Source organism: Gallinula chloropus (genome assembly GCF_964237585.1).
Source record: "Gallinula chloropus genome assembly, chromosome: 16".
Taxonomy (NCBI): domain Eukaryota; kingdom Metazoa; phylum Chordata; class Aves; order Gruiformes; family Rallidae; genus Gallinula; species Gallinula chloropus.
In genome coordinates, this window is record NC_140101.1 from 13,990,584 (window position 1) to 14,002,517 (window position 11,934).

Below are 11,934 nucleotides of genomic sequence, written 5' to 3' on the forward strand. Positions count from 1 at the left end.
GCCAGCGCCGGCTGCGGGGCGGCGGGTCCCTGTCAGCCGTGTCCCCCCGCCAGCCGCGTCCTCCCTTCAGCCGTGCTATCCCCGTTCGTGGTTTGTCATGTCATGTCATGTCCCCGGCAGCCATGTCCTCTCCCTACCAGCCGCGCTGCCCTTCAGCCTTGCTGCCCCCCACCAAGGCCTGGCACCCCCATGCCAGCAGTGCCCTCCCACCAGCAGTGTCCTCCAGGATCCACGTCCCCTTGGGCCCGTGCCTGCTGCCTCACCAAGGCCAGAACAGCCCAGAGGCTGTGGCCACACTCAGTGCCCCCCAGAAAAAAAGCAGCCGTCATTTTGATTCAAGACATTCCACTGCCACAGACCGGCTGGGCGAGTGTGGACAGTGAACCATGTCACCAAGCGCCTTTCCCTGCCTGACAGATGTTACAAGTCTTGTGTAGTTAGTGAGAAATTAAACAATTTTATTCACTGAGAGGATGGTCAAATGCTGGGACAGGGGCCCAGAATATTGGGGGTTCTCTGCCCTTGGGGATAGCCAAGACTCAGCTGGACAAGCTGCCAAGCAGCTGCCCTGTTGGAGCAGGAGGTTGGGCCTGGGGACTCTGGAAGGCCCAACACGGTTCTGGGAGTCTCTGCTCTTAAATTCAGCAGCTGTCTACAGTGGTACCTCCCACAGCAGACCCATTCTGAGGAGGCATTGAGCCAGGCTGCCCCAATGGCATTGCCTAGGCAGGCTGCTGAAACCTTCAAAGTGTCTTCTGCACTGGGGTATATCAGCCCTTTGAGCCAAGCACTGCTGCACCCAGGGAGCTGCTCACTCTGGAGCCATAGGCAGCTTTTGTGGTGGTTTGGGCTGGGGCCAAGGGGCACTCAAAAGATAAAAGTCCATAACCTCAAACTTGGCACGATATTCCACAGGATGGAGAGCAGTAGCCTGGTGTGAGTGAGCAGGCACAGCCTGCTGTGCTCCTGAGATCCTTGGTGTTTTCCATGGTTTAATGCACTCCCTGGCAGCATTGCCTTGCCATACACTGAAGGAGATGAAAACCTGTAGAGCTATGAGAATCGTTGGCCACTCCATGCAATGTTCTCTTCAGCAAAGTGGCTGTGGGTATGTATTTTCCATTAAGGCTGGTCCCTAGTTTTGCAGGGTGCATCTATGCTGCAGCTCTTTGCTCTGGTGTTAGTCTGCTGGCTGCCCAGTTTCTCCTGTGCCTTCATTTGGGAGGACATAGCTATTTCCTCCAAGATGAAATGTTGTGGATGGCCCATCCTTGGCAGTGTTCAACACAAGGCTGGATGGGGCATTGGGCACCCTGGGCTAGTGGAAGGTGTTCTTGCCCATGGCAGGGGTTTGGAACTGGATGGGCTTTGAGGTGCCTTCCAACTCAAACCAGTTGGAGATTCTATGAAACCCAAGAGTAGTTCAGATGATACCTCCTCATGAGTTGTGTCCTACAGCTCTCCAACATGACCTCAGCAGGCTTTACACCCCAAATTAGTCAGCCACCCTCCCACCACACTGTAGCACACGTAACAAAGCTTCCTTATCCATATGGTATAAAATCACTGTCCTGGAAAGCTGTGGTGTGGCCTTGTATTATGCATTTCATTGCTATTAACCAAAAAATCACAATAAGAAATAGTTATATCTTAGAGTGCAGGGACTCAACCTCTACTAGTAAACTACTAGGATGTAGGCAAAGTCCACATCCATCCAGATGCCTGATGTTAGCATGTTCTCTGTTGGAGTTTCAGCCTAGGACCTCTAGTCTCTGAGCTCAGTCTCGCTCCATCGGCAGACAGACTACAGATACAGCCAAACCCTGCAAGGTGTTTTCCTCCACCAATCAGAACAGTCGTTACCTCCAAATTCCCTGTTACAAAAAGAGGTTTTTGAAGAAAAAGTCAATGTGGCCATGCAGCCTGGGGTCTCTGGTGTGGGTATTTCTGGAGTTCTCCACGAGCTTTGGGAGTTCTCCTTCAGCACTCCCCTTGGAGTCCAGGCACAGCCCCAAGAATTTTGGGGTGCCCATGGAACATCATTTAACAACCCCAACTGGAAAGCACACTGATCCCCTCCTGCAGATGGGGACACTTCTGAAGTCCTCCTCACACTGAAAATCTTCTATGACAAATTGCCAACCCTTAGTTTTATCAGCTTCTGTCTCAAGGAGTCTGGCTTACCAGCAGGGCTGAGCAGCTCACCAACAAACCCTCTGACCCCCACATGCCTGTAGTCCACCCGCTGCTGGGAAAAAGGCTTCGTCGCCCTTCCTGTCACAGGGCGGCTGCCCCCCCGCCAAGGAAGGGGTGGGTGGTTTGCTGCTCTGGGAGGTGCCCTCTGCTGCTTGTGGGGATTTGTCCAGCTGAAATTCTCCGCTGGGCTCCGTGACAGTGTGATTTCTCTCCAGCAGCTGGTGCCTGCTGCGGGCAGGATGGAGTGAGCCATGAGGCCCGAGCAGCACCGCGGCCCAGCAGCCCGTCAGCTGTCCTCCGTCCAGCATTGCCCAGTACGGGCTGCTGCAGCTGGGGGGTGTTTGTTGTGCTGCAGCCATCCACTGCCATGGCCCAGGTAGCTGCCTGGAGAGGAGTGGGTGGATCATCTCTGACCACCACCTGCAAAGAGGAGAACTCAGGATAGCCTTTGGGATGTGTCTTCCTGTGCTCCCTTCTGTTGCAGGACTCTGATAACCCTGACAACCCTCCAAGTGCCCACATACAGGGCTTGTGAACCACCATCAGTCAGACACCCCATGGCACAAACACAGCCCTTCTCAAACTTTCATCTCAGTGGCCCACAGCTAAAATATGGACGTCTGGGCCTCTCTGCTGTGATTTTATAGGCTCCAGGGAAAGGGCTCCTGCTGTGTGACCATGGTTTGCTACCCCAGCTTCCTCCAGCCCAGGGCAGCTTTCATCCAGCTGGGCTCCTGCCTCAGGAGCTGGTGCATGGTGAAGCTGGATGCTGCAGGGTTTGCTCCAAACTTGGCTCCCAGCTCTCCTCCTGACTCACTCCTTCGTTTTCTCTTCCTGTAAAGGAATAAAAATACATAAAGGGGAGGCCTTAATGTGTATTCATGTCTCTTGTTAGAAACTTAGAGGGTCAAAAAAAAGATACTGGCCAGGACACATGGTGCCTTGCTCACACTCTCTGCTTGGGATGCTCTGTAAACAGTCTTTCTGGTGCAGCACCTGCCCAGACCAGCAGCAGTGGTGGGACTTCACTGCCCCTTCCCTGGCATGCAAGGCCTCAGGCCTAGAGGTACTGGGGGTGAGGGAAAGACACTGGAAACTCAGAAACAAACCTCCATGGTTCTCATCATCTCTGTCATCACATGAGACATCATGTCCCAGGAGCACTGTGACACAGCCCACATGTCTGGGTCAGTGGGATGTGGCTCTGCTGAGCATGGGCTCTGTGTAGAGGATGGTTTGGGTCAGCTCTGGGATGCTGTCAGTGTTGCCTGCTGTGGGACCAGTGGAAACCTGTAGGAGGGGGTCTTCTGCAGCAGAATGTCTTTTCTTCTTTGCCAAAGTCTGGGTGTGCAGGATGCAGCACAGCAGGAAGGATGCAACCTGCAGCAGTGGAGGAGGCAGCCCAGGAAGGCACAGAGGTCTCTGAGCAACACCAAGGTGATGGCTGAGGCCCCTGTGCTTCCATGGAGGAGGAGGACAGCAAGCCACTTCCTCTCCCGTTGTCTGTCCACTCAACCCAGAGCATCTCCTGGTCCAGGCAGCCTGGACCAGGGCCCACTGAGGCCCTGATAGGTCTGGTCAGGCAAGTTCAGCAGCTTGGTGATACAGATGTCAGTGATGGCAATCAGACAAGACATCTTTTTAGCATGGACTCAGCCCCTGGTGAACATGTCACGGTACGAACAAGCTTATGCATGGACATGCCAGAGGCAGTGGGAGGCTTTTTCAGAATCTCCTGAAGTGGGAAGGAGAACTTTTATTGAGCTATAGCTAACTGTAGGGACAGGGGATACAGGAGGGGCAGAATAAAGGAGCACAGGCTCTGGAATAAAACCCCAAGCCACACCAGCAAACACTCCTGGGACCTGCAGAGCAGGCATGAAAGAGGGAGCAGGGTGGATATCTCTGACACTGCAATGGGCCTGTGATGCTCACACCCCCCAGCATGAGCCTGTGCTGGCCCTTGTGTGGGAGATGCCACCACGAGCACGCAGCAGGACTGCTAGCAGAGAGCTCCAGGCTGGCATGGCTGGGGATGCAGGCTCAGATGTGCCTTGCAGGGATGACAGAAGGGAAGGCACTGTGCAGCACCACGACCACTCTTGGGCTATGCCACTGGCATATTGCTTCTCCCACATGTGATGGTACCTTGTGGAGACCCCAAGGAGATGGGCTGTGAGGATGTGACCAGACTGTGGATCTTCCTGCTGGGATTTTCCATGCTATTTTTCAGCCCATGGCCAGGCTGGGCAGCCCTGCCCTTGTGCTGAATGAATCAGCACACAGCAGCAACCAGGCTGAGCTCCGGCTCACACACATCTCCCCACCCATGACACCCCTGCTCTGCATTGGCTGCAGAGGAAATTTTAATCAGCACGGTGATACCAGCCTTTCAGTCCTGCTGGGAGTTATCAGCTCCTTTGTAGATGTGACTGCTTGATACAGACACAGCCCAGGGTCCAGCACACAGCTCCGCAGCCCTGTGGCTCCGGCAGCCTCTCCCTCTTCCACAGGATCAGCCTGATCCCAGCTGTTGGGGTATCGGGGTGTTCAAACAGGCTTGCCTGTGCCGAGCCCAAGGATGGAGCCTGAGCCCTCTGCTCTCACCGTGTCATTGTTGTTGTTACTATTCTCCTCCTTTGTTACCCTATGAAACTGTCTTTATCTCAACCCATGATTTTCTTTTTCCATTCTCCTCCCCATCCCACCGGGCTGGGAGGGCTGAGCGAGCGGCTGTGTGGTGCTTACTTACCAGCCAGGGTTAAACCACAACACACTGGGAGAGAGACCTCTGAATTTCAGGCTGCTCTAAGCTTCAAAGAGAAGCTGATGAATGCCAGAGCCTGGTAATTTAACCCTCTGCAGAGAAAAGACAATATATTAATAATCATTTTACATGTAGATGAGCTAGAAACACAATCAGGGTTATAAATCAAGCCCATGAGGCATGCTATGGCTGTTTGCCTGAGCTTTGTGAGCTATCTATCCACAGGAGAAGGTCTGTCTGTCTCCTAGATGAGGCCAATTAACCTTATAAAGCTGTGCTCTCCTCTCACAGCAGCTCATTTGTTTATTTGGGATCTAATAGCTGCTGCTATTTTCATTCTGGAAGAGAGGGCCAGGTCAGTAGGAGACTCGGTGGAGGCTTGGGCTGCAGAGGAAACTGGGCTTAGGAGAGATGGTGCCTTGATCACATTAGAGATAACTGGCTCCATAGCTGTCCCTAGGCTTCAGAGAGTCCTTGCACACCCAGAAACGTAGCCGCCTCCTTTTGCCCCCGTTTTATTGATCACTGAGAGGTACCTGGAGCTCTGGGGCACTCGGTGGCCACAGCCCATGGAGCAGCCGTGTTCTGCAGGCTCCTGCCTGCACCTTGGGTGGCAGAGGCCCCGCAGCGGGGCTGGCAGGCGGCAGCGGCATGCCCTCTGCTGCTGAGCTGCCAGCCGTGCAGGGCTGCGCTGAGCCGGCTCTCCTGGGTCCGCACTGACACCAGCGCCCACTTAGCAGCAGTGGTGTGGGGTCTGAGGTGACGGTGATGGGGGGTCTGAGGTGACAGTGACATGGGAGGTCTGAGATGACAGTGGTGTGGGGTCTGCAGTGGCAATTGGCGGGGGTCTGCAGTGACAGTGATGGGGGGTCTGAGATGACGGTGATGGGGGGTCTGCAGTGGCAGTGATGGGGGGGTCTGCAGTGGCAGTGATAGGGGGGTCTGCAGTGGCAGTGATAGGGGGTCTGCAGTGGCAGTGGTGGGGGGGTCTGAGGCGGCAGTGGTGGGGAGTCGAGGTGGCAGAGGTCTGTGATACTGGCAATGGAGGAGCCACCATGCCGGCAACACAAGGCACATGGTGCCACAGATGTGGGGTGCGAGGTGGCAGCGATGTAGGATCCAGGCACGAATTCACTGCAGCCAGGCCTTAGGGTGCAGCACACAGGCTGGCCATGCTGTGTCTCATCCCAGCCAAGGGGTCTGGGCACACACGTCCCCACCCTGTCCCCTGGCACAAACTGCTCCTGCCTTGCCCAGAAGCTGAGCTGCACCGGGATGCTTCTACAGAGCCCAGCAGTAAGAAGCCATTATCTGCACGGGGCTCCTGAAGCTGTTGCCCAGCCCCACAGCCCCCCACTTCACTCAGACTTCATGTCTCGAGTGTCGGGGTGTGGGCACAGCAGCGCACCCCACTCAGACAGCACAGGGGGGTAGTAGCAGTGTTCAGGGACTGTGGCGGCTGATGACAGCACCCAGCAAAGTGGGTCTGCTCTGCTCTTGCTTTGCTCCCGCCTGGCTCCGTGTGGGGATGGATGTCCGTATGCTGGGAGGGCGGTGGGGCCAGGAGGATTTGGCGGGGGAAGGGGGGGTGATGCAGGGATGCGCTGGTGGCCGGGCAGCCCTGGGAGTGAAGCGGCACGGCCGGGGCAGGGCCAGCGCGGTGCTGAGGTCGGTGCTGACGCCAGAGGGTGGTGTGGTGTCACGCAGCCCCAGCACCGAACCCGAGCTGCTCCGGCCTCAGGGCTGCCATTTCCCTGAGGGACTGGCTGTTTGCCGCCCGGGCCGGCCTGAAAGGCGGTGGGCTACTGCCCGGGAGGCAGTGGGGACTGCCAGCTTCTCCCACCCCAGCCATCTCAGTAGCCAGGATCCCCAAACTGGGCTCCAGGCATTGCTCACCTGTGGCCTTGACCGTGCCCTGCCTCGTGGCAGGGTCACAAATCTGGAGACCTGGGGGGGTGCTCAGGCTCTCCGTGCTCAGGGGGATGCTGTAAGTTGGGGGCTATTTCCCTCCTCACCCAGGTCACTGCAAAGCTACAGGAGCTGCACCTTCCCCCAGGGGACAGGCAGGGAGGGGGCTGGCAGGGCTGGGAACAGGGAAGCCGTGGCTGGAGACACACCATTGCTCAGATGTGTTTGTAAGAAGAGGCCTTGGAGACGGGTTTTTTTATTGGGTTTTTTTTTTCATAGAGATTTTTAATGTTTATTTTTAACAGACTTGCTTTAATTTTTTTTGTTTTCTACAATAATTCAATGTAAAAATCCCAGTACAATATACAACAGTTTGACCGTTTGGAATAAGAAATCCAGCTTGGGGAGACACGGAAGGTCAGCTAGTTTCTAACACAGGTAGCAAATCCCCTCTACCCTCCCCCAGATCCCCCAGCCGGGAAGGCATGTGGACAGGAAGGCTTTAAAACATCACCCCCCCCACCCCCCAGCAAGACACTGGCTGGCCTGTCCCTGCCTGGACTGCAGTGGGACAGTCCCTCAGACACATTACGTTGGGAAGGCCTCCACCGTGGCAAGGCAGCCTGCAGCCACGTGAGGCTGCCCAGCGCTTGTGTGTGAGTGGTGTGGGATGCTCTGAGCAGGCCCTGCATGCAGGTCCCTCAGGCTGTGGGGCTCCCTTGGGATGGAGAGGAGACCTGTCCTCCCCTTGGCAGCAGTGCCAGCAGCCCTGTGCCCTAATGCAGTCATAAGGTCATTGGAAGGGGATGGCTGTGGCCCAGCATGGCCCAACCCTAGGGAAGGAAAACAAAGATGATGCAAGGCTCTAGGGTCTGAGGGGTCACCTCAGGGGTAGCTCAGTGGCCAGGGATCTGGCAGTCAAGAGGCCACTTAGGCCTGGCCCACGGTACTCAAGCAGGTTGGCATGGTCCTGCTTGAACAGCTGGTCCTGCTCAAGGTACATGGGATGGTCCTGCTAGAGCAGCATAGCGTGTTGCTGCTCAGACAGCATGGCATGGTCCCACTCAAGCAGCACGGAATGGTTCTGCTGGAGGAGATTAGGGTGGTCCTGCTCAAGCAACCTGGAGTGGTTCTACTTAAGATGCATGGAATGGTCCTGTTGGAGTAGCATGGAGTGGTCCTGCTCAAGCAGTACGGGATGGTCCTGCTCAAGCAGTATGGGATGGTCCTGCTCAAGCAGTTTGGGATGGTCCTGCTCAAGCAGTATGGGATGGTCCTGCTCAAGCAGTTTGGGATGGTCCTGCTCAGGCAGTTTGGGATGGTCCTGCTCAAGCAGTATGGGATGGTCCTGCTCAAGCAGTGTGGGGTGGTCCTGCTCAGGCAGCATGGGGTGGTCCTGCTTGAGCAGTGTGGGGTGGTCTTGTTGGAGTATCATGGAGCAGCTGCAAGTGGTAGGGATAGTTCTTAGGATGGGGGAATGACTGCGTTCAGAGCTATGTCTGGCCTTTCTTGCTCCTCTTGGGAATCCTCCACTGCTCAGAGAAGTCTCCCAAAGATGTGTGTTGTGCTTGAAGGGATCCCAGAGGGCTCTGTTTGAGCTTCACGTTCCAAAATGGTTATTGCTAATGCTAAATCAGGACATTGGTGACTTTATCTAGCTGAGTTGTGAAACCTTCCAAGGGCAGACATCCCCCCACTTGCCCTGTGACCAGTTCTAGCTGCACCAGCCCTGGGGAAAATTGTTTCCTGATGTCCAGCATGAATTATCCTGCCTGCAAGCTGTGGCCATTACCTCTAATATGAAACTGCAGTGAGTAGAGGGGATGGGGTGGTTCACCATCTAACCCACCCCACATCCCATTCCGAGGAGTAAGGGCCCTTCCTGCTTGCATCAGGGATGGCTGTGCTGGAGGTGGCTTTCCTGGGTTGGTAAAGGATAGGATACAAAGCAGGGGAAGGAGGAAGAGAAGGAGAAAATACCATCAGGAGTCAGATGGGTTTGGAGTAAAAGAGTGCAGGGAATGGAGGACAAATGGGAGAGGTCACGCTAGGAGATGGGAAGCCAGGGTGGAGTTGAGAGGGGAAGGAGAATGAAAAGACAGTGAGAGAGGGAGGTATGAAGTAAGGGAGGATGGTTGGTGGTCAGGAAGGGGTGGAGGGAAAATCTGTAAGGTAGGTGGGACACTTGGAGGAGAAGGAGGGATGGGGACATAGGGAGAGGTAGAAGAGTATAAGAAGAGACAGGGAGACTGTGGGAGGCAAATTACAAGGTGTGGTGAGATAGCCAGAGATTGAGGGATGGGGCAAGAGGTGAGAGCATGAAAAAGGACAGGGGACAATGGGACGTGGAGGTTCACAGGAGCCTGAGGTGGAGGGTGTGGGAGAAGGTATGGGATATGGTGGAAAGTAAAAGACAATGAAGAGGAAAAGGGGTTGGAGGAGGATGAGGAGGACTGGGCAGATGGAAGGAAGTGGAGGATGAGGAAGAACAGGCAAACAGTGGGCAGTGTTGGGGCACTGGGAAGGATGGGGGACAGGGGAAGGTGGAGGAGAATGAAGAAAGTGGAAGTGGAAAACAGATGAGATGGCAGATAGTGGACAAGGAGGGAGGTGGAGGGAGATGAATGACAAAGAGGAGGGATGAGGAGATGGGTGAGGGATGAGGATGACAGGAGGGATGGAGAGGAAATTTAGGGGTTAGAGGAAAACAGATTCAAGGGGAATGGAAATGGATGGGTGATGAGATGGTGGGAAATTGAGGACAAGGAGGGGATTGAAAATGTGGGGGTGGGGGAGGCAGTGGGGTGATGGCAGCTGCAGGGATGAAGCAATGGTGAGAGGTGAGGGTGGATTTTGGAATGGGGAAGTAGAAGAGGATGGGGGGGTGAGGAGATAGAAGGAAGTAGAAGTGGATAAAGAAAGCTGGAGAGAAGATGAGAAGTGGAAACAGGTTGGGATGATGGTGGGACCTAATGGAGGATAAGCAGGGATAAGAAGATGGTAAGATGAAGAGGAGGACAGAGTGATGGTGGGAGCTGATGGAGGATGAGAAGAGATGGTGAGATGTTGACATAAGGAGGAATATGAAAGGAAAAGAGGAACTGGAGGAAAAGCAGGATGAGGATGGATGGGACAAGGTGGAGGTGAAGAAGGAAGAGAAGTCACAAGGAGATGGTGAGAAGTGGGTGGTGATAACAAGGAACAGGATGTGGTGGATGAAGGAGAAGCAAGTTGGAAGGATGGGATACAAATGTGACATGAAGGCAGGAAGGTGGGACATGGCCAATGAACAGCACAGGAAGGAGGGATGGGAGGTGGCGGGTGAAGGAAGAGTGCAGGAAGAAAGGATGGAGTGTAGTGGACAAGAACAATGAGAGAGAGAATCCAATGTAGGATGCAGGAGGGCACAGGAGGGCAGGAGGGGACATGGTGGGTAATGAGGATCACAGCATGGCAGGGCAGGATGGGTAACAGCACACCCTGGAAGGAGTGTGGGAGGAGGGATGGCATGTGAAAGGGATGGAGAACAAGGAGGGATGGGAGCAGGTGGGTGATGGTGGAACACAAGAAGGGGTAGAACACAATGGAGGATGCAGGAGCATAGCAAGGAGGGAGAGGACATGGTGGCCAACAGAGCAGCACAGAAAGGAAGGATGGGACCAGGTGGGTGATGGAGGAGGATGGCAGAGAGGGGTGGGACATAGTGGGTGACTGGAGCACAGGAAGGAGGGATAGGATGGGTGGATAACAGGAGCAGCAGAAGGAGGGGTGGGACATGAGAGCTGGAGTACACAGGAAAAGGGATAGGCTATGGGTGATGGAGCGTGAGAAGGTGATGGAGGAGCACAGGGAGGGCTGGGTTGGGTTATGCTGACGGTGAAAGAGCAGAATAAAGGATGGGACATAGTGGGCAATGGAAGAGCACATGAAGGAAGAAAGGAAGGTGATTGAGGATGAAGGATAAGAAGATGGGACATGGGGGATCAAAGAGCAGGGATGGAGAGGGTAAGACATGAACGATGATGGAGGAGCAAAATGAGGGATGGATCATGGTGGGCAGTGGAGGACCTCAAGGAGGGGCAGTTTAATGTAGTGAGCCTGGAGGAGGCTGGGACCTGCAGGTGATGAGTTGCACAAGGGCAGGAAGCCCTGGACAGTGATGGGAAAGGGGCTGTGGGGTCTGTGTGCGGTTGGGGTGAGCTGCTGGGCAGGATGAGATGGGACAGGGGAGCCATGGGAAACACCAGCATCACAAGAACAATGTGGAGCAGAGAGGAGCCTGGTGAGAGGCGTCAGCAGTGGCAGTGAGGCCACGGAGGAACCACGGGTGACAACACGGAGCCCTGGTGGCATGGCACAGCCAGGCTCAGCACGTGGCGATGGTGGCAGCAGAGGATGGGACACTGCATGGGCTGGGCGGCTGGCAGGGACAGAGGGACAGGATCTGGATGCATCTCTCCACCCACAGTGCCCCACACACTCCCCTCCACAGCAGCACCAGTTCCCCATATGGGACGGGGGCATCACGGTCCCCCCACTGCAGCCCGGGAGGGCAGCACCGAGGGTGTGGGTGAGGGGTCGCGGGGCCTTTATTCATCACACAACAAGCAGGCACAGTACAGGGCTGCAGGGTGGGGCAGGAGGGGGCCGTCATCGGGGCAGGAGGTGCCCTTCATGCGACCTTGGCATGGGCTGGCATGGAGGAACCAGGAGGACAGGGCAAGGGCAAGGGGTGGCTTTGCCCCAGGCTGGGCGCTGGCACCTGGGGAGGACGGAGCCAAGGCTGCACAGGAGCCAGGGCTGGCTCAGCCACCTCTGCCACACCTCAAACTCATTATCCTCATGATTAATTGCAACCCCCTGGCCGGGCTGGACTCAGCCCCTTGCCCCCACGGGGAACAGGGGCTATTTACAGGGGCAGACAGACCCTGCTGGTTATTACCAGTAATGAAAAGGCAGTTGTAAAAATGAGAAACCACATTCCAAAAGTAGAGAGGCTTTAAAATAAAAAACCACAAAACCCAACCAAAATCAAACCCCCCCACCCCGTTATCAATGAAAAA